This window comes from Ambystoma mexicanum, chromosome 4q, assembly GCF_040938575.1.
Source record: "Ambystoma mexicanum isolate Mex_15411 chromosome 4q, UKY_AmexF1_1, whole genome shotgun sequence".
NCBI classification, from domain to species: Eukaryota; Metazoa; Chordata; class Amphibia; order Caudata; family Ambystomatidae; genus Ambystoma; species Ambystoma mexicanum.
In genome coordinates, this window is record NC_090928.1 from 1,172,224,950 (window position 1) to 1,172,247,692 (window position 22,743).

Genomic DNA, 22,743 nt, shown 5'->3' on the forward strand with positions numbered 1-22,743 from the left:
CAGAGACTGCCCAGACTGGCTGTAAGGGTAGCCGAGTCAAGAGTAGGCTGTGTGAACGGAGAATGCGGAAGGAAACATTCACGATGAGTGGAGAACGGAAATTGCGCGATTCTGTGAACCGTGGCTCGGGGATATGTTATGCCGAGTCAAGAGTAGGCTGTGTGAACGGAGAATGCGGAAGGAAACATTCACGATGAGTGGAGAACGGAAATTGCGCGATTCTGTGAACCGTGGCTCGGGGATATGTTATGTTATATGATGTTATGTTATGTTAATAAAAAGTATAAGGCGCTCGTAGGCCCAAAGGCATGTTGGCGCTGAAACACACAGAAGGTTTTCTAGCAATTTGACCTAGCAGAGTAGAGTTTTCAACAGACGTCTGAATTCCAGGTGATTCTGGGTGCGTCTCAGGGCAGGCGGTAGCGTATTCCACAGTTTAGCAGCTGCAATTGAAAAGGCTCGGCCTCCCACTCTAGCAAGACGAAACCTAGGCACCACCACCAAACACGCATCTTCAGAACGGGGGGCCTGGCTAGGAATATAAGGAACACATGAATCACGAAGATAATCTGCCCCCTGCTGATAATAGGCCTGATGGACAAGGCAGAGGGCTTTGAAGTCCACTCCCCTAGGCAACGGGAGCCAATGGAGAGACCGCCAAGTCAGAGAAATGTGAATTACTTAAGAAGAGTTGGTAGCAACACAAGCAGCTAAATTCTGCAACACCTATAATTGATGAGTAAGGCCAACAGGCTGAGCCGGAAACAAGGCATTGCAATAGTCTGTTCTGCTAAGGACTAATGAGGCCACAACTTTAGGATGCAGATGACAAGGAAGAAATGGTAAGACCTTACGCAATATCCTCAGATGGGAATGACCAGACGTGCAGATCGCACCAACTTGGGCAGCCATAGGAAGAGTTGAAGAAAAAATGACCCCTACATTTCTCGTCCCCATCACTGGAGCAGGGAAATTACCAAGTGCAGAGGGCCAGAAGGAAGGAGTCGAAAGAGTGGGATTAGAAGGGGAGCCCGCCAACAGAATCGCTGTTTTGTACCCATTCAACGTCAACCAATTTCTGTTCATCCACCCCCCCACCCCCTATAGCCGCTAGGCATCGGCACAAGCTAGAGGACACCTCAGCCCTGGCAAGATATATGGTTATATATTGTTATGGTTATATATTGGATTGCGAATCGGATCAGCAAAGGTACACGAGACCTTCAGAGTCAAGAATCATTACATCGGGAAACCCCGAGATTTAAATATGATGTAGTCTTTTACTGGAGCTGCTGTAAAAAATTTGGGATTCACTGCCTCCAGAGATACGAGTGATTTCAGAGTATTTCAAATTCCAAAAAGCTGCCCACACGTGGTTCTGGGAAATAGCTTTTAATTAGGCAGTTTTCGTGACCAATCGTAATCAGAAACAATCTGCCCTGACTATGTTTTCTTGATTTTAGCGAAGATTTATTAGCTTGCGTCGTGATTTTAGAAACTGATTTTAAAACTGTTGATTATTGTATTTTGTGTAATTGTATTTCAAATGTTCTGAAATGTGTTTGAGATGATCTGCACAGCACTCTGATACACGTGTTGCTCTAGTTGGCCTACATAAAATAAATGTGTAAATAAATAAATAAAAGCTACCTGTGGCCTGTCTGGCCTGTGCCTCTCTACATAAGGAGGCACGTGACATATACTGGTCCAGCACGGTAAAACACAATGTGCCACTGTATCATGGGGACATAGCAAACTCTTGAAAGAGTATTATAGAAGTGGTGTTTTTTTAGAGCAGACTAGGACAGACACCTACCGGCCAGGTAAGGACACCTCAGACCTGAATGTCTGAGAGAGACCAAAGTCATGGCTCTGCCTCAAGGTGTACTCTGGAAAGCTGAATGGCAAAAGTGCATGGTCTCACTCGATCATGCAGAATTGCATGCAAAGAAGGCAACGTCGGGCAACACGTGATAGCCGCCAAATGTGCTTGTCTTGAGCAATGTGGAGGCAAGGCTGTAAACATGATCTAGGTTCCTCAAGGTCGGGGTCTATCTGAAGTCGGGTGATCTGTCGGTCTGGATCGGGTCATCTCGCATCTGGGCACGTCACCCAGAACCACCTTCGATAGACAGGCCCTGTTCGCAGAATTTGAAAAGGAGTGGCCACCTTGAAGTCTCTATAACTACTGCTCACGTTCAAGTTTACTTCAGAAGTGGTCTTCCATAAAACCATATGCCACATGAACATAAAAGCATACACATATTAAACATTTAAACATTTAAAAAGTTGAAAAAGAAATTATTACAACACTTTTGCAAAGAGAGAAATAGAACTACAAGCTATATTAACAAGAGACTTCCTTAAGGACCTAAAAAGAATAGCTGTTGATCTTAAGCAATCTATTGAAACGGCTATTAGCATAAAGTTTGCCAGTCTATACAATGATAATGATGTGTTATTTATATAGCTCCTTAATCCAAAGTGCTTTACAGAGCACATATTTACATACAATATCACCCAACTGAAATTGGTACTCATTTATTGACCTCGGAAGGATGAAAGGCGGAGTTGGCCTTGCCAGGATTTGAACCTGCGATCACGCTCAGATTGCAGCAGCGAGCGCTCATCCCACTCAGCTATTTTACCAGTTTATAATATAACTGTGATTTATTATCTAGATTAAGAAGAAACATCAGGGCTTCTTGCATTTTGAGATGGTGGCCCTCTCGTATAAGGGGAATTAACAAACCTTTGTGTAGAATGCTGTAGCATGGACAAAAGAAAAGAAAACCAGCTACATTTTCAACACCCCCAGTTTACAGGTGTAATTTGCAAAATGAGTAACATGATCCATCCGCTCACGTAACTTCCGGATTTATTTCAACACAGTCTGGCAATCATCGTTCTGTGAAATACATTTCGGATCAAATTCGATTAGGGGTGCATAAAAGAAAGAGAGGGTCCTGTCAGAATTCGAGCATGGGCATGGTTTTTACGGTGACACGCAGCAGCACAATGCATGCAAGATAATTGTTGAATATGAACCATTGTAGAAATTCAGAATCCTGGTAAAGGTAGTAATGACGAAAATCTTTTGCCACCTAACATCTCTACTTTATGCACACAATTGTCTCTTACAAATATCCCAAAACAGATCCCTCGGCTCATGTTGGATAAGCCCTTTGCCTTTGCATCGCAAGCCATGTTGTACTCCTCTCCACATTATAAATGCAGGGCATCACGCACCATGCTGTGGCCCCAGATGCCCGAGCAGGTTTCTTACTCCACATGTGACCCGCTACAACTCAAAATCTGCAGCGCAGCCCAGGTACGGCTTTGCCTCTTACAGGTTTATTTATTTATTTTATTGTGTTCCACAGTACTACGGTACTTTTAACACATATACATACAATCCACAAAATACACAATCCAACATACAAATATCCAACGTTTATAAAATTACTGCAGCTTTCCTTAAAAATTCGAAAACATGTATGGTCAAACTTAATTCATTACAATTCAATATCCTCCACATAGTTCATTCTCGGAGGAGTAAACCAAGCCTACTAAGAAGCAAGACCGCAAATCAATCAGTTTGGGACAAATCACACACAAGTGCTTTAAAGTCTCGATGTTTTTGTTACAATGCCGACATAGTCTCTGTCCTTGCGGAATATTCGCCCGACGGCCCAGTACTTCTTTTGTTAGTAACAAGTTCAACCTGAGCCTTAGCACTTGTGACCTGAAGGATCTCGACGGATGTTTTTCAAGGTAAGGTGCTGGTGTATTGAAACTTTTACATGACCAAAGAAAATGTTCCCCAAAGCATTTATACTCCATTATCTCAGTTCTCAAGTTAGACCATACATGTCTACACCATCTTAGCTTTGCAACCTTTGGTGTCAACTCCAGTTCCTCCATTGGAATATTTGCCTGTTGAAGCATTAATTGACAATTCGAAACCCAGTCCCTGAGAACCCTGCAGCCACCCTGTATATTGACGCCACTGGTGGGTTCAGTATATTTACCAACAACTGAAACTTGCCCCAATCTACCATAGTCTGTATTGGTAACAAACCTAGTTCAAACAGAATCCCTGCTAAAGGGACTGACTGCGGAAGTTGGAGCAAACCTTTCCACAATGCCCCCTCTAATAATGACCAATTAATCGGCTGACTCCGAGTTTGAGCTCCGTAAATTAATTTTGGGGTTAATTGTTGTTTGTATAATTTTAGGACTGGTAAAAGAGAATATCTACCGAATTTTCCATCGAAAATTCGAAGTTGTACCCCGGCCCCTACAAATTTTGCCCTTAAATCTTCCTGTAATTCAGGACCAGAGAACTTGTCATAAATTACCAGCCCTAGGTACATACATTTATTTACAACTTCTAGTTTGCCGTTTTTCAAATACCAGGGCATTACTTTACAACTTTTCCTTCCTCCCTTAAACACCAGAACCTTTGATTTTACAGTGTTTAGTGTTAAGTCTAGATTCTCCAGAATCCCCTCCACGACTAATAATGCTCTTTGGAGCCCGATAGCTGTAAGGTCACATAAAACAATGTCGTCTGCATAAAGTAAATATTGAACAACCATAGCACCCAATCTTGGAGGGAAAGTTTTTACAGATTCCATACAGCCTCCCAATCCCAGTAAATACAGGCAAAAGAGAAAGGGTGCCAAGACACACCCCTGTCTTAAGCCCCTATTTGTCTGTATCCAGGGGGAATAATTACCTAATTCATCCACCCTTACCCTAATCCTTGTATTTGTGTGGAGAGCCACCAAAATACTTAGCAGGGCTATCGGACACCCCCTATCATACAGTTTTTTCCACAAAAGAGCCCTATTAACCATGTCGAACGCTTTACTAATGTCTAAAAAGGCGAAAAATACTGGCTGTACTTGGACCTTTGCTTGGTGTGCTAGTAGATCTAACACCATACAGTTAGTAGATGTGCTCAGCTCTTGCTGAAAACCTGAATGAAAAGCATCTAGGGAATCAGATTCCTCAGCCCATTTTTGTAAAGCTTTCAGCAGTATTTTCGCAAATATTTTATTAGAAGCATCCAGTAAGGATATAGGTCTATAATAATTTGGAGAGGACCTGTCCCCACCTTTAAAAATAAGGATTAGGGTTGCTGCTGACCAAGTAGAAGGAAACAAATTATTAGCCAAAATATCTACAAACAAAGCAGACAACACCTGAGACCAAACTGCTAAATTACCTTTGTAGGTCAGGTTAGAGAGACCATCTGGACCCGGTGCGTTCGAGGACTTGCTTTTCTTTATCAAGTTCTTTAAATCCTCCAATTCCCATTCTATAGCACCCCTCCAATCTGCCTCTGGCCATGTGACTGACTGGTCCAAACCTTCCACCCTATACAAATCAGTGAAGTGTTTCACCCAGCCAATGTCACTAACCGCCTGTGCCTGAAGATAATCTTGTATACCTTTTGGTTTAATTAGGTCCCAAAATGTACCAGGCCTATTCCCTGACATACAAGCCAGCATTCTCTCGGCATCTTTAATGTATAATATGAACTTTCTACCTTTTGCCCAGTTCCTATATGTTTATTTTAATTTCCTCACCTTTTCCATATAACCCGGAGGTGCAGACTTCCTAAAATGCCTCACTTCTCGATGTAGTTCCTTTTTATGTACCTGAACTTCTACATCAAAGAAGTGAGAACCCTTCCTACTTGCCACCATCTGGGTTAAACCCCTATCTGTTGTTAACCTACCTAACAACTCCCTCACCATGGTAGGGAATCCTTCTGCTGTACATAGGCGAGCCATCTTATTTGCTGGCAAGTTTACGATTCCAGACGAGAATGCAGATGCAATTCTAGGAACCCACTTAACCTCATTCTTTCCTGAGTTTATTTCCACTCCCACAGTGTCTGTTTCAACATATTTTACCGCACCAAGCAGTTTAAATTCCAAAAGGGAGTGGTCACTCCATTTCAGGGATTTTATTTCCAGGGATACTCCTTTTATGGCTAGATCATGCGAAGTGAAAATATAATCTATTGTTGATTTCCACAACCCATTCTGCCATGTAAAAGCTGGTGGAATGTCCATCTGTATGTTGCCGTTAATTATACTTAAGTTCCATGCCTCGAATTCCTGGATGATCCTCTTCCCTCTCTCCCGGGATTCCTTACAGACAGACTTTCTATCGTTCTCTAGATACCATTTTTCATCTAGGCATTCTGCATTAAAATCTCCAACAATTATCACTGAGGCCCCATCGTCTGGAAATTCTCCCAATAGTGTGAAAGAGATTGCTATCAAGGCTTCTTCCGACTTATCCTTTAGGGGACTAAAGTAAACGTTTACCAAAAAGCATTTGCTTACAGGACTCTCATCATCTTCCTGCCATTCTAAAAGTACAACCAGGATATCTGACCTGTCTACATCAATTACCTGCATTGAAAGTCCCAAAGAACGTTTAACTGCTATTAAAAGTCCACCAAACGGCCTACCCTTCGCTCCCCGTTGGGCCTTGACATAGACTGTGTTAAATCCATCTATCATGGGTGTATCTAACAGAAAAGTTTCCTGCAAACAAATAATATCAAAATTTAAGAAAAGTTTGTGATTGTTCATGATGTTCTTAAACCTTCTTGAATTCCATGTAATTAATGACCAGTTAGACCATCATGTATGTTGGAATCGATTTTCCTCCTTTTCCTGATTTACCCCTCTACCAAATGGAACTTGTGTATACCCTCTAGAACTATAAATCTCCTTATTATATCTTTCTCTTTCATCTTGTATCTTGCCTTTCTTTACTTCGTGGATGGGTACCAAACTTGATAAAATTGAGGGCCCTGTATCTGTTACTTCAAAACCAAGGGCTAGGAAGCGCTCTCTCTCCCCCATTATTATTTCCTTTGTTAAGTACGACCTTAAATGAAGTCTTAATGTCCCCTGAGGATATCAATTTCAGATTTGGGATTTCCTGCATTAAGGCCAGGATATAATGTCTATTTAGAGGGTATCTATTTGAACTTTCAAACAAACGGTTCAAAAAGATAGTTAGCTCACCATTAACTGGCATCTTTTTTTGCAAATTGGACTCTTGCCTTGAATTCCATTTTTTGGGCGATCTTATTTGCCCCATACTCTCCCCCATCCCCTTCGATAAATCCAAAAACTTACACTTTGGAGTCCCCAGACCCACTTCCTCCACTGATCTTGGGGTCGGAAAAGGCACTATTTGAGAAACCCTTAGCGGAGGCAACTTCCCCAAGTCCGTCTTCTCCACCACGGGTTTCGAGAAAATTGCATACAACTTAGGAGCCGATAAATTCCCTCTTTCTGGAACTTCTACCAAAGGATTCACCAGTCCCCTTCCTACTGTTGTGTGCGGTGGGACCAACAATCCTTCCACCAAAATACAACTCTTACCAACTCCTTTCCCAACTCCAGGTTCAATGTTTTTTAGGACCTCTAATTCCTTAGTCCTTTCAATCTCTACCTCTTCCATGTCTACTGGAAAAACGGATATATTACTTAGATAGAAGGAAGGACTATCCCCCTCCTGCACATTTTCCAACACAGATGAAACCTTATCAGCTTCCTTAACCCTTACTAATTCCTTGTTTATACCCCCTTTCCTGTTTGTAAAAAAGTCCTTCTTTCTCTGATCTAATATATCTCTATCAATTTGCATATGTTTGTCCACTGCCAACCTTAGGTTACACAGGAATTTCTGTGACCCTTTATTCTGTTGTGATGGAGGGAGCTTACAGTTTTTGGATTTTTTTTGCTGAGAATACTGCTTGTTAATATGACTAAATTTTCTCACCTTTGGGCTACTACTCAGCAGCTTATTTTCCTGTACCTGTTCCTTCCCCAACATTGATACCGACGGGAGGGCTATTCCTGATACCTCCGGTACTACCAACAGACTTTCTCCCTTTAACTCGACCTTCTCCCCCTGTGTTTCCATACTTTTAAGTTCCATTCTGTTACCTTGTACCACCCCAGCCTCGTCACTGTCCACCTTTTTTGGATTTACAGTATTTAAGACTGAGACTGCCATTATGTAACCTTCCAATAAATACACTTTACTCGGTACTTCCTTCATTGATTGTCTAAGTTCCCAAATTTCATAATCCAATGTATCATAACCTCTATCCATAGAGTCCATGATTCTAGAAAGAACTGGGAATGATAGCTCATCTACTGGGGGTAGCTGATCCTGTTGAGAGACTTCTTTTATTTCTTCAGCCTCTATTTCTTCGACTTCAGTCTCTGGGTTCTCCACTATGGAGTCATCGTCCCCTGATTTAACACTTTCACTATCCCGAATTATTAGCGAGGTAGCCTCATCCCCTCGACCAATTTCCCTCTCTTGCTTATGACTAAACTGGTACTGTGACAGTTTCTCCTTATAACCCCATTCTTTAGGTGAGAAGACTGCGGTTACTGAATCCTTCCATTTAGGGTCTCTTGGGCCGTGCACTTTCCTAGAAAGCTCATGGGACAACAGTGGAGCTAATATAGAAGTATCTGATACTAAATCTCGCTCCGCCGCCATTGGTTCGTCAGCCAAAAAGTTCATCTTTGACTCAATGTTTAACAAAGCACGGTTTATAACTCCCACCACCTCTACCATAGAGTCCACTTGATTAGTTTGCTCTGGTCCAAAATCCGTGGGGGCCTTTTTACCTGAAGAAGTGGAAATTCCCTGAGGAACTACCAGAGTCTCTTCTCCCATGGAAGGAACTGAACCCACTTTAACTGCTTGTGTCACTTGAGAAAAATGTGGTAGAGAGATTACCACCTGTGGTGGGACTCTACCCCCCTGTACTGTGGTTTCCTCTGGGATACTTCCCATACTTCTGAGTGTGACTCCCATTATATAAACCCAAAAGAGTCACCACTCTTTATGAAGCTAGGAATCAAATATAAATATGAATTGAATAAAGTAGATGTTAAAAAAAAAAAAAATTTTTTTAGAAGCTGTCCTACCCAATCATTTGTTTGACCATACAAGAAATCGAAAATATAATACCATAGCACGCTGCAGTACTAAAAATGAATACAAGTAAACAGTTCGAGCAATCCCATACAAAAAATATATTTAGACTAAAATTTTAAAATACTATACAAGTTATTCGTTTGATAAATACCCCAAGGGAGTAACATCAAACTCTATGCCCTTACTTGACCACTGCACAATGTTTTCACAACTTCAGCCCCACCAGCTCCCCAACAGCCGCACAACAGCCAATGGGCTTAACCCCGCCGGGCTTAAAGCCGCAAGGGTGGTAGCCTCCGGGCTTTGAAGGGAAGCCAAGTCACGTGATGTAGTCACGTGCAATACACACCACGCCTCCTCCAGGAAGCGCTTTTGCAATTAGATGCGGCAAGAGCCTCGAGCTCGCAGTGCCGAGTAAGTGAAGTTCAAAAGAAACTAGTGACTGCTCCAACGCGCCTCTTAACTCGCTCACACTGGGCGGGCGGCAGCCTCCGGGCTTTGAAGGGAAGCCAAGTCACGTGATGGAGTCACGTGCAATACACACCACGCCTCCTCCAGGAAGCGCTTTTGCAATTAGATGCGGCAAGAGCCTCGGGCTCGCAGTGCCGAGTAAGTGAAGTTCAAAAGAAACTAGTGACTGCTCCAACGCGCCTCTTAACTCGCTCACACTGGGCGGGCAGCAGCCTCCGGGCTTTGAAGGGAAGCCAAGTCACGTGATGGAGTCACGTGCAATACACACCACGCCTCCTCCAGGAAGCGCTTTTGCAATTAGATGCGGCAAGAGCCTCGAGCTCGCAGTGCCGAGTAAGTGAAGTTCAAAAGAAACTAGTGACTGCTCCAACGCGCCTCTTAACTCGCTCACACTGGGCGGGCAGCAGCCTCCAGGCTTTGAAGGGAAGCCAAGTCACGTGATGTAGTCACGTGCAATACACACCACGCCTCCTCCAGGAAGCGCTTTTGCAATTAGATGCGGCAAGAGCCTCGAGCTCGCAGTGCCGAGTAAGTGAAGTTCAACAGAAACTAGTGACTGCTCCAACGCGCCTATTAACTCGCTCACACTGGGCGGGCGGCAGCCTCCGGGCTTTGAAGGGAAGCCAAGTCATGTGATGTAGTCACGTGCAATACACACCACGCCTCCTCCAGGAAGCGCTTTTGCAATTAGATGGGGCAAGAGCCTCGAGCTCGCAGTGCCGAGTAAGTGAAGTTCAAAAGAAACTAGTGACTGCTCCAACGCGCCTCTTAACTCGCTCACATTGGGCGGGCGGCAGCCTCCGGGCTTTGAAGGGAAGCCAAGTCACGTGATGTAGTCACGTGCAATACACACCACGCCTCCTCCAGGAAGCGATTTTGCAATTAGATGCGGCAAGAGCCTCGAGCTCGCAGTGCCGAGTAAGTGAAGTTCAAAAGAAACTAGTGACTGCTCCAACGCGCCTCTTAACTTGCTCACACTGGGCGGGCGGCAGCCTCTGGGCTTTGAAGGGAAGCCAAGTCACGTGATGTAGTCACGTGCAATACACACCACGCCTCCTCCAGGAAGCGCTTTTGCAATTAGATGCGGCAAGAGCCTCGAGCTCGCAGTGCCGAGTAAGTGAAGTTCAAAAGAAACTAGTGACTGCTCCAACGCGCCTCTTAACTCGCTCACACTGGGCGGGCGGCAGCCTCCGGGCTTTGAAGGGATGCCAAGTCACGTGATGTAGTCACGTGCAATACACACCACGCCTCCTCCAGGAAGCGCTTTTGCAATTAGATGCAGAAAGAGCCTCGAGCTCGCAGTGCCGAGTAAGTGAAGTTCAAAAGAAACTAGTGACTGCTCCAACGCGCCTCTTAACTCGCTCGCCGCTTACAGGTTTATACACAACCCAGAAGAGCCTGTGTGATAGTCACCTGCTTGTAATCATTGTTTGGCATATGCAAGTGTCTTGGTGCTATGCATAATATGTCTAACATTTGTGCATCCATGAATAAAGGTTTTGCCAGTGAAAGGCATGGGTCGGGCAGGGAATATCACTTTTATTAGTTGTCTTTGTGTTTGGTTTAGCAGCAGGGTCTTTCTGACGCGGTTCCCATTGTCTTCACTAATGGCACAGCGCTCCATGTGGGAAAGCTCTCTTAATATGGATGTACTTGCCCGTACATTTCAGAATGAACGTCCACCATTCTTCAGTCAGAGAAAGGAACCTAGACAACAGGAAGTGCGCTCAGTCCTATGCCCAGGGTTGATCTGCATCCATGTAAGGCTCAGAGCTAGGTGAAATCCTTTTATTGCTTCTGTGATATGCATCAGTGTGTCGAGCTGCAGATAAAGCCCTGGTGCGGATGGAGCACTGGTGGTTTATTTACCTCCTGTACCGTCTTCTGTTTATAGTGGGCTTGTCCAGCCCTTTTAAATGTCTTCAGGTAGCAGCACATTGTCAGTAACATTGTTGTTAAAGGGAAAGTGCGCTCAAAAATGTTAATGTCTTAAAAGATGGGCAATAATAAAAAAAACATATATTGAACATCTTTTGAAAGAAAGTTCCTATGTAAATTTTGCACAAATAATGTTTAAACCCCTTTAATTTCAAGCACTAGGAGGCATCCATTTTGTGAAATGGATGAGCCTCCTGTTCTAGTGTTAATCTCTGCCCTCGTGGCACTAATGAAGCAAAAGCCACCTGCCTCTACTACAGCGGGCAGTCTGTGACACTCACTGCAGGGAATCTGATCTCTTTTTTATTGTGTGACTTCCACTTGCATCTGCGAAAGCAGATCCTTCCACTAGTGATTATGCAGCACAAAGTAGAGGTTACAAAGGCTATGGAACTAGTTATGTTGAAACACTGCAAGAGCCTGTAAAATGGTCTCCCTAAAGACTTCAGACATGTCCTCTCATGGATAAGGAATAAAGGCAGACAGGCTGATCCTGATACTGAAAATGCAAGACCACATTAGGCCTGATTTGAAGCAATGACCTCCACTGTGAAAGTGAACAGAATTCAATCCCCTGTGTTTCAAAAACAAGACATACAATGGCACCTCTCTACATAGCCAGCCTCATCAAGAGATGCATCCCTACCAGAACATTGAGATCCTCAATGGCCAGTAGCCTGCAGACATGCCTCCTACTCCGAGGACTGTGTGTGTGCCGCATTGAGGACAGTTGGCTTACTCTGGTGGAAAGGGAAGGAGCTCCTCCCCCTTACATAACATTTCATCCTGGAGGCTGTGACTCACCTTTAAATTTGCTCACATCATATAGGAGATATTGAGGGATTTGGGGGACTCTGGGGAGTTCGCCTTATATCACCTCCAGGTAGCTCTTCGTTTAGCAGGTGTGCATCCCTGGTATGCAGAGCCCCCCTCTGTCCCAAAGAGGAAATATTCCACGTGACTTCATCACAACAGCCATTGTGACTCTTGATCCTGTGGTGAATGCAAACCTTGTCCCATGCCCTCTCCCACCCCCAAGACTGGTTCTCCCATCTGGGAGAAAACAAGATGATCTGAGCATGATCTGCAGGTCGCAGGTTCGAATCCCGGCAAGGCCAACTCAGCCTTTCATCCTTCCGAGGTCGATAAATGAGTACCAATTTCAGTTGGGTGATATTGTATGTAAATATGTGCTCTGTAAAGCACTTTGGATTAAGGCGCTATATAAATAACACATCATTATTAAATACAACTGCAATATAGAGCCCCCAGTAGCATTGGCAAGAAACGCCTGTGCATGTTACTTGTGTATTAAACATTTCTTTTACGCCACTCACTGATTCATACATCTGATTTACCACTTTCACAGATTCCATATGAACAGCATTCACTTTAGAAATGCACATTTCCCACCCTCAATTCTACTGATTACTCCTCAATGTTCCTCCTCACTCATCAGTCCCCACTCTTTATGCCTCCTTCTCATGTTTCATCCACCTCCTACATCATTTGTCGCTTATTGTGCTTTATAGAACATTGTCACTCGTCGCCCCCGAATGTCATCCAATTCTTCATTTTCCTCCTCAATTAATCCTTCTCCTTAGTCATCAATTACTGTACTAAGACCTCATACCTTAAATCTCTGATTCACAACTGAAACATCTCTCATCACTATTCCTATTTAGCATCTTTCCACTCCTTCATTCAACATTAAAACTCCCTACTTCTTATATATTACTACCCTTACTCTCCCCCCTCAGTCATCATGAATACTCCCTACTTCTCATATCTCACTCCTCCCCTTACTTATCTCACCCCCTCAGTCATCATTAAAACTCCCTTCTTCTTTTGTCTCACTCCACCCCTTACCAATTCCTCCCCCTCAGTCATATGTAACACTCCCTATTTCCCATATCTCAATCCTTCCCATACTAATCCCTCCCCACAGTCATCACTAATAATACCTACTACTCATATGTCACTCCTCTACTTACTAATTCCCCCCTCAGTCATCATTAATACTCCCCACTCCTCATGTGTCACTCAACTCCTTACTAATTTCCTCCCGAGTCATCATCAATACTCCATTCTCCTAATATCTCACTCCACCCTTTACTCATTCCTCCCCCTCAGTCACCAGTAACACCCCCTACTTCTCATCTCACTCCTTCCCAAACTAATTCCTCCCCCTCAATCATCAGTAATACTCCCTGCTTCTCCGATGCCACTTCTCGTTCCCCCCTCAGTCATCATTAAAACTCTCTACTTCTGAAATGTCACTAGTCCCCTTATTCACCGCCCTCACTCATGATATGATATGATAGTTTATTTATGTAGCGCCTATACACAATGTGTTTCAAAGCGCTTCAAGGCAAGGGAGGGAACAAGGGAAAATACAATGACATTCTTACAGGCCATGAACAGTAAGGATGTGAAATTAACTATCGTACTCGGCCTGGCGACATTTCAGAGCTAAGACAAGGATAAGGAAGGGACAATGGGAAGGAAATGGAAACAGACAGGCGACTACCGTACTAGGTTTGACAACATTTCTGGTAGAGCCGGAGAAAAACAAAAGGTGAGGGAGAGGTGTGCAGAAAGGGAGGGGAAGAACAAAACAAGTGACTATCATACTAGGCCTGGCGAGATTTCAGATAGTACTGGAATGGGGCTGGGGGGGAATACAAGTAAGAGGGGGAGGAGACAGACGAGTTTGCTACCATACTAGGTCCAGGGACAATTCTGATAGAGTAAGTGCATAGAAGAAAGTAAGAGGAGGAGAGAGGGAGAGGATGAGAAGACAGAGAGTAAGCAGTCAAAAAGAGTGGTGAAGCATGAGGGGAGAGCGAATACAATTGCAGAAGTCAGTAGTAACACATAATGTTGCAAGCCAGGATACAAGATGAAGATGGGAACAGCATGATTCAGGGCCACCATGAGTACAAGATGCAAAGGAAGTCCAGCATGAAAGTTGAGAAAGGGTGACGTACAGTGAAACAATGAACTCCATAAAAGTCAAATCCATCATTGGCCACAAGACTGTGATGGTGAAACTTGAATGTATCAGGACAGACTCCTGCAGAAGTAGGCTGGAGGGGAGGAGCCGGGGGAGGGGGAGCAGGCTAGAAGAATGAAGCAAAACAGGCAACACCTGTGTACGAGAAGGGAGCGAGCACATTACATCATTACAACTCGCTATTTCTAATTTCTCACTCCTCCCCTTACTAATTTCCCCCACTCTGTCATCAGTAATAATCCCTACTGCTCATATGTCACTCCCCAAACTTACTAATTCCCCCCTCAGTCAACATCAATACTCCCTTCTCCTCATATTTCAATGCACCCTTTACTCATTCCTCCCCCTCAGTCATCAGCAATACTTTCTACCTCTCATATCTCACTCCTCCCCTTATTCATTCCTCACCGTTAATCCTCATTAATACACCCTATGCCAAATATGTCACTCATCTCCTACAAAATCCCCCCTCAGTCATTAATACTGCCTACTCCTCATATCTCACTCCTCCTTGTGTTCATTCCTCCCCCTCAGTCATCAGTAATACTCCCTACATCTCATATCTCACTCCTCCCCTTACTCATTCCTCACCCTCAGTCAACCTTAATAGGATCTAACCCCCATATGTCACTCCTTGCCTTACTAATTGCCCACAGTCATCAGTAGTACTCCCTACTCCTCATATTTCACTCATTCTTTTACTCATTCCTACCCCTCATTCATCAGCAATATTTCCTACTTCTTCTTTCTCACTTCTCCCCTTACTCATTCCTCACCCTCAGTCATCAGTAATACTCCCTACTCCTCATATTTCACTCCTCCTTTTACTCATTCCTACCCCTCATTCATCAGCAATATTCCCTACTTCTTCTTTCTCAATTCTCCCCTACTCATTCATCACCGTCAGTCATCAGTAATACTCCCTACTCCTCCCATCTAACTCTTCCTCTTACTTAGTTCTCCTCCTCAGACATCACTCATAATCTTCCTCACTCATCACCCCTCCCTCCTCCTCTCACTTTCCCCCCTCCTTCCTGATTCCCAGTTTTCTACATACCGCTTCAGTTTGAGTGAGAACGGGAGGTTCTTTGCAGTGCAAGCTCAATCCCAGCTGATCTTGGGAGACAGGGGAAGTGAGCACCAGGGCTTTCCAGGTAGGGGGGCTTGGAGGTTCCTTTGCAGGATTTTGCACGTTGCTTTCATCCCAGTTCCACCAGCGAGATGACAACAATTTACTGTAGGGTGTTCCCTTTTTATGGCCATTGAGGCAACGCCAAGGCCCCCAAACCTAAAACACAGTGTAATGAATCGGGTGGATTCATCACTGATTCCCCAGCAGTAACATCCTCCCATGTGGCCAGGGGACGGCAGCCACTACCTGATCCTGACCCTGGGAGTGGCTATATGAGAGCGGTGTTATGCTTTCTGACTGCCGCTCCCAGGCTTGGCAACTTGCTGCTTCCATCCAGTATGGAGGCGCTGGAAGGGACCAATGCCCATTCCAAGATGGCGTCAATGTGCATTCCATGACGGTGCGCTGCCCTTAGAGTGTTAAGATGGTGTGACACGGACCCGATCAGGAAACAGTACATAGGACGTCTCGGAATGGCAAACCGCACGTCACAATCTTGCTCTTTTCCCCAATTGCACAGAGCTTGCTTCTTTGTCCTGTTTTCCCTGCCTTGACTCAACAACTAAGGAAAGCCACGTCGACCTACTTTCAGTTTACGCTAGTTTAGGGCCACACGCATACATTCACCCATTCACCCATCATTAGGTTGATGGTATGTCGACCCCTGAGCTTGTGATTAGGTCGGCGTGGTCTCTCTTAGTTGTTGAGTCAAGTGTCTAGTCAGATAGCTTGGCGTCATGTCAAATAACACAGACTGTATTCTTTGGACACATTGTTTTTTCTATCTTCCACCACCGGACTGATTCACACCTGTTTTGAGAAAGTATTTTTTGCTTCTAAGTATGTGCATTTTAGGTTTAGTATGTTCATTTGTGTCACTCTTAGCACTTGATATTTTACTGCTCTTATTTTTCTTTGCTTGTTCAAAGGTATATTATATTAATTGAACATTTTGTTAAATAAATAACTTTCAAAATGCAAGGCATGAAAACAATGAATAGCCTGTTCAAATACTGCGATGTTTCCATTTTATCCGGTGTTTGATTCCGGTTTTCAGGAATGAGCGTAATATACCAGGTACTCTGCAACTATAAACACCAATGATTCATTGAGAATTTAATTCTATATAAAAATAATTTCCTGACGAGACCATTTCCTGGTTTTGACATTCCAAGATGGCGGCAATGTGCATTACGTGGCGGTACGCTGATGTCGGATCGTCAAGATGGCACGACATGGACTCCAGCAGGAAACAATACAAAGGACGCTTCAGAACGGTAAGCCGCACGTTGCAATCTTGCTCTCTTCCCCAATTGCACGATGCTCATTTCTTTGTCCTTTTTTCCCTATCTTCTATGCTAATCCTCTCCTCACTTTGGTTGCCTCGCTCCAGCCCCTTCCCACCTCAAGTTCTATCGCTCTCACTTGGATTCACTTGGTTCTCTTCAGTTACTTCAGGGACTCCAGCCTTCCTGCCTGTAGTTCCGCGCCAATTCACCCATGTTCTGGTCCATATATTCCATTCTTGAGGTTTTTCCCTGGAAGGGGTTTTCCTCTGACCTGAGACTTGTTCTCTTGGAGTGGTCTCTGTGCTTTCCTATTGCATGACAGGAAGCACAGTGGCTACCTGGGGAGACAGGCCTTACTTCTTCGCTCCTAAGGAGTCCAAGGTATGAAAGGTAAGGCCGTTGCTGACAGGAGGATCACATGCAGGGAGACAGCCTCTGGGGGCATGTCCTGGCTCCATCAGATGAGACATGGTATCCCCATTCTCCCAGGAAAATAACATCCCCATACCTGAAACCCTTATTGCCTATTGTCAAGTATCTACGTCCTTTCTTATAAAGAGCAGGGAAAACCCTTTTACCAAATCCACTGACCAAGCTTCCAAACTTGTTTTTTTGCAAATGTGATGAAATGACTTCTTTCAATTCCACTGGTCAATCAATCAGGCAAAATTTCACAATGGACTTTTATTCCCAGAATTCACAAAATACTGAGACGAAGAGGAATAAGGATCGAAAAATGTGTAGCAAATAGACTGAAAACCTATGAACGTGCTAGTGTTTGCCGGCATTCACTTGTGCCTGGGAAATGTAAGCAGCCCAAACAGGGAATCGAAGGCAGCTGCTGTGGCAACTGGTGTGAGAGGGCTTCACCTCTCTATGAGAAGCAGGAAGCTGAGAAGCCAGGAGCAGCGTGGTGGAGTCAGGTGGCTCACCACCGGGGGAAGAATGAACTGCTAAGCCGAGGTTCACTGGGGGAACGCCAGGAGCCAGGGAAGAACTATTGGGTATTCACAGGTACAGGGGAACAGCATGTCGCTTACCGGACCAGACAGGGCAGCAGGCGTGTTGAGAGGAAGCTGCCGAGGACCAGCGGACAAAGGAAAGAAGATCACGAGAGGGAAGCAGATGGAATCCTTACCTGGCCAACCACAAGAAAAGATACCAATGAAAAGCAACAGGGACACCACAGCATACCGGAGAACAGGCTAAGTGCAAACAATTGAAAGTTACATATGTGGGAAAGAGAAAAGAGGTGGACATATGAAAAGAAGGGAATTTGAGTCACAAATAAACCCCTTTCTAATGTCTAAGTGTACACAGTGTCAATGCGAAGAAAGCAGAAAGAAAATAATATATCAGGAAAATACATTATCGAATACTATATACAGACACCTTTGGGGCGGGTGATAGGTCCTGGCAGGAGAGTACACCAGCCAATCTCAAGTATGTGAAACAGAAGTCCTGGAAGGAGAGCACACCAGGCGGTCCTAAAACGAGTGAATCAGAAATCTTGGCAGGAGAGTACCAGGCAATTGCAAGTGTGTAAAACAGAAGTCCTGGCAGAGGAGTATATCAGGCAATTGAAGAGGATTGTATTAAGCACTCAAGGTTAAAGACACTTCTCTTTTTCACCTTAGAGTTAGGTTTGTGTGAGGGTCAGAATAGAACATTGGACACAGAACAGTTTTGAAACATGACAAACCTGTGTCCGACTCTCATTTCTGACTCCTCACAACATGGTTGCCTTCCTTCCAACACTCAAGCTTCCTGCATACTCAGTCTTCATGGGCAGAGGGGAAAGTGCCAGGATGTGGATTCACCCCAACTTTCAGACAGAGCATAGCCAGAAATGGTCCTGGAGTGCAATGCCTCTGGCCATCCCGGGCAATCCTTGAGCATGTACAGCCATATGCCACTTGCACACACATATCTATAGCAATAATGTCCAACTGAAGGATGCGGCCACTGGGTTTTCGAAGCAGTGCCAGTTCTGTAGTCCCTGAAAATCATAGAAATCTCACTAACCAGGCGGGTTCCTTGAAAGCAGCCAGACAAGGTTCCTCATATGGGGCAAATAATGGGTATGTGGGTAATCCCTTACTTTGGGAACCCTGGGTCCTGCGGACGCAAACCAGGAATTCAATCATGTTTTATCTCTGCCATATAGAGCTGCCAGGGAAATGTTAAAGCACACACTCAGGCAGTAATTGGAAGAATTGCAATGACGCTGCAGCAGGGGTGCAGTTTAGGACATCCTTCTCCATTTGGAGAGTCTACGATAGCTTTGCACCGCTTCCTCCTACATTAATCATGCATTGATATGAAGCATCCATCCATCCCTCAAAGCACTAAGCAGCTCAAAAGGAACAGTTTGAAGAACATATTTTTCCTGTGAGCTCGCAAATGACATAGCATCACCAGGGAGTAGCAACAGTGGCCTGTCCAGGGAATGGCCTGGGGTGGCACGTGCTACCCCTGGAATCTGATTGGCCACCCAAGGTGCCACCCCATTATCCTAAATTATGATCATTCTGTGTGTGTGCACTTGTACTTCATGCCACCCCTGCATAAGTCAATGCCCATTTGGGCCACCCCAGTCACAAGAGTCTTGACTCCCACTGAGTAGCAAGCACAACATTCAAACTCCCTCTCCATTTCCCCACCAACTTCCCTCCTCCTAACCCAAGATGGGACTAATGAGCGTCTCCATTCCAAAGCCTGCCTTTCTGAGAGACTTGCATTCCAGCCTTCTGGTTCCCAGGACCCTGGTGCAGGTCACACACTCTTTCTCTGGCAGGAGAGCACTGAGTCTTGCTGCCTCCGCAGCTGCTCTGCTGAAGGACACCAGCCCGGGTCCTCTAAGAGCAGCTCCCTGTCACCCCTGGCAGGGGGCCACGAGGGCAGCCAACCAGCAGCAAGGTGAGATTAGGACAGCAACGAATAATGGGAAACTTAACAGAAAGCCGGCATTTCCAGACTGTTTATGTAGAAGTGACTCCAGTTGCTAAGTGACATCATGGACATTTGATTTGGCCTCAGTTTCTAGTTCCTCGTAGGATAAAATATATTTAATTGGAAGCAACACTGGAGATAGAGCAAGAACTCATGACATTATGCAGTTTGTTTTATTGTAAATCTTGTCCTTACAAGAACTACTTGCAATTACGAAGGTTCAACCATCAAAATGATGGTAGTGTCCTTTATTTTTAACCAATTCTAAGCAAAGTAATTCGTACACTATGCCCCAACCGATTCAAGACCTATGCACAGCAGTGTCTCCTCCCCATGACGTAGGATAGCAGTGGATCTCTGCAGTGCGTCACGAATTAATGGCGGGATCACCTGACTTCTGATTGGCCCAGAAGATCTCCTGAATCGTTATGGAGATGTTCCGGCAAATACAAATGGCAACCAGGTAGGGGATAGGGCACTAGAATTGGCTGATCACTGCGCTTGACAGTAGGTTTAAGGTGAGTACCCTGCTGCTGGTGCGGGGGTTGCCATGAGAGAGCGCCCTGCGCTTGTCGGCTGACAACTAGTAATAAACTCAGCACAATCTCATTGGACTGCATCCATTTATTTTCATTATTTTGTACAAACTGGTCCAATCTATAACCCAGCACTCAGGTGAACAGGGCCTAAACTCTCTCTATCTCTTGCAAACCAACGCAAACCACCTTGCCGTAGCGGTTATGGAGGAGACAGGTGCTCGGCTTGACAACCTCTAGTGACTAGTTTTGGCAAATGCATGGCTTTTCTTAATTACATGTGTATGTTTAGAGTGTTTGCAATGCACGCAACATGTTGCTGAGTGCGTCTCAATACTCGCCTTCATGGCGGTAAGGGGATTCCTTTAAGGAAGATCTCAGCTTTTGAAGCCGAGCAGCTCCCTTTGCTTGACCCACGGTGGTAGAGTAATGGGACCTTGCCAACCAGCCACGGTGTGGAGTGAACAAGCAGTTGGAGGCTATGGTTGGTTGTCCTCACTAGCTGGGCTTTTGCTTGTTGGGTGAGTCCACACCCACGTAGAGACCCGTGGGAGGGGCCGGGAGGGGCGTGGGGGAGAGGGTTAAGTTAAAAAAAAAATGTTAATTTAAAAAAAAGTTCAACACTTAAATGAAGATGCACATAGTTTTTTTTAGGGGAATGTTTGGGTGCAGAAGGCATGCTCATGACTCTACGCTAACATACCTTTTACATGTTCATGAACTGACTAAAACAATATGAAATAACAAACTTCATTCTGATGTCTACTATTTCAAACTCTGTTCATAAACAATGCATGTAACTGACCTTGGAATGTGACTGAAACAGACATGCCATCCATGTATTCATATCATCCATTAAGCCATTGGGCGTCTGTTACAGAAGAGGCGGGTAAAGACTGTCTCCAGTAGACCCGTGTGCTTCCGGATCACTGACTTAGAAAGATGACAGTGACACGGGTCGCTCAGTTACACTCCTTGAACTGCGCTGTGCCTGTTTCCAAGGCAAGGGGCAGGGCAGCTGCAGACGATTATAGAACTAGTGAACGGCTCCAGGAGGCATCGTAGTTTCCTACGAACCAGCAAGAGCATAAAAGCTCCCTCTCAAGGAGAGGATGGGAAGATGTGAGAAGGTTGGAGTGAGGGTAGGCGTCTCCAAGCTCAGTGGATGTGCCACGGAGCTGTTCTCTCCTGTTCCATCCTGATTCCAGACCTGCTTGAATGAAGCTGTTGACAGAGGACCCCCTGCTATGTGGATCCCTGCCCGTCCACCCTTTGCTTTAGCAGTGAGGGTCCTCAAATCAAGCTGTAACTGAGAATGCCCCCTAAGATAGAGGCTGCTGGTAGCTAATTCCATCAGAGCCTCTGGAGCGAGTCAGGATGCCAGATGCTGCTCAAGGATAGAGACTGCGACAGAATTAAAGATACTTAATGACTTAGGAGGGGGAATGCGCTCGCCCCTCAGTCTAACTCACAAGCGCAGTCTGCTCCCACCTTGTCTTGAATGATAGACAACAACGGCAACAGCAGAATGCAAGAAGGAGAAACATGGTTGTATTGTGCATTTGCCATGCTGAAGAATCCTGCTTTGTCCACAGTCACATGAAATACTGCAGACAAGATAGAGATAGCCACAGTGAATAAAAGGTCTCCACTTCCACTGGTGTGTGCAAGTGTAATTGTGTTGGCTTTCTTCTTTATATATCGCCGATACACAATATTATAAAAGGCCAAAATACCTTCAAGTATCCCTCCATAAATACCTCCCCTCTCGAGCCCATCGCTCCTCTACTTCTAACTCCCTCAGGGTCAGCCATTTTTCAAAGAAACGAGCAGGGGGCAGATCGTTGTCCTCGGCAGGGGCCTCCCTGTGGAACAGCCTCACGGCCTCTCTGAAACTTGAAGAGAACCATCTCTGATTCCGGAAGCACCTCAAGACCTTCCTCTTTGCTTCAGACTTTGCCCCTCTTCTCCCCTGCTGATCGGTTCTCTCTCTCAGCACCGTGCACCTGGCCACCCACTTTCCTTCTGACCCAGGTACCTGCTCACCCTCCTGCACTGCCTCTGAGCCACCCCTTGCACTGGGATCTGTATCTGTACCCATACAGACCCCCTTTCTTCTCTTGCACTTATCAGATATACCCCATCGGACAAATCACGCACTTTCCTTAGCCTGCATTTATTATTTATTTATTGCATTTATTTATTTTTATTGCACTTATTTATTCTGTTCTTTCCTTTGTGCTGCACTTTCCACCTCTCCCCCTTCCTTGCACTTTCCCCCTTTTCCATGCACTTGCGCGTTCTTAATGTCACTGAGCCTAATAAGATTGTTTGTTTTTATCATCCCTTGTTCCCCTCCCTCTGCTTGGTCGCGCTTTGAAACACGTGCGCAATATAAATAAAATATCA

At 45.0% G+C, this 22,743-nt stretch overlaps 1 long non-coding RNA gene across 1 annotated transcript in view; it reads left to right on the plus strand.

The window, feature by feature from the left end:
• LOC138467163 (uncharacterized) overlaps nt 1–22,743 on the plus strand; it is a 50,250-nt gene that overhangs the window by 20,263 nt on the left and 7,244 nt on the right. Inside the window, exon 2 of the long non-coding RNA XR_011268086.1 lies at nt 16,733–16,834. This is a non-coding gene — a long non-coding RNA (uncharacterized lncRNA). The remainder of the gene's footprint in view (nt 1–16,732; nt 16,835–22,743) is intronic.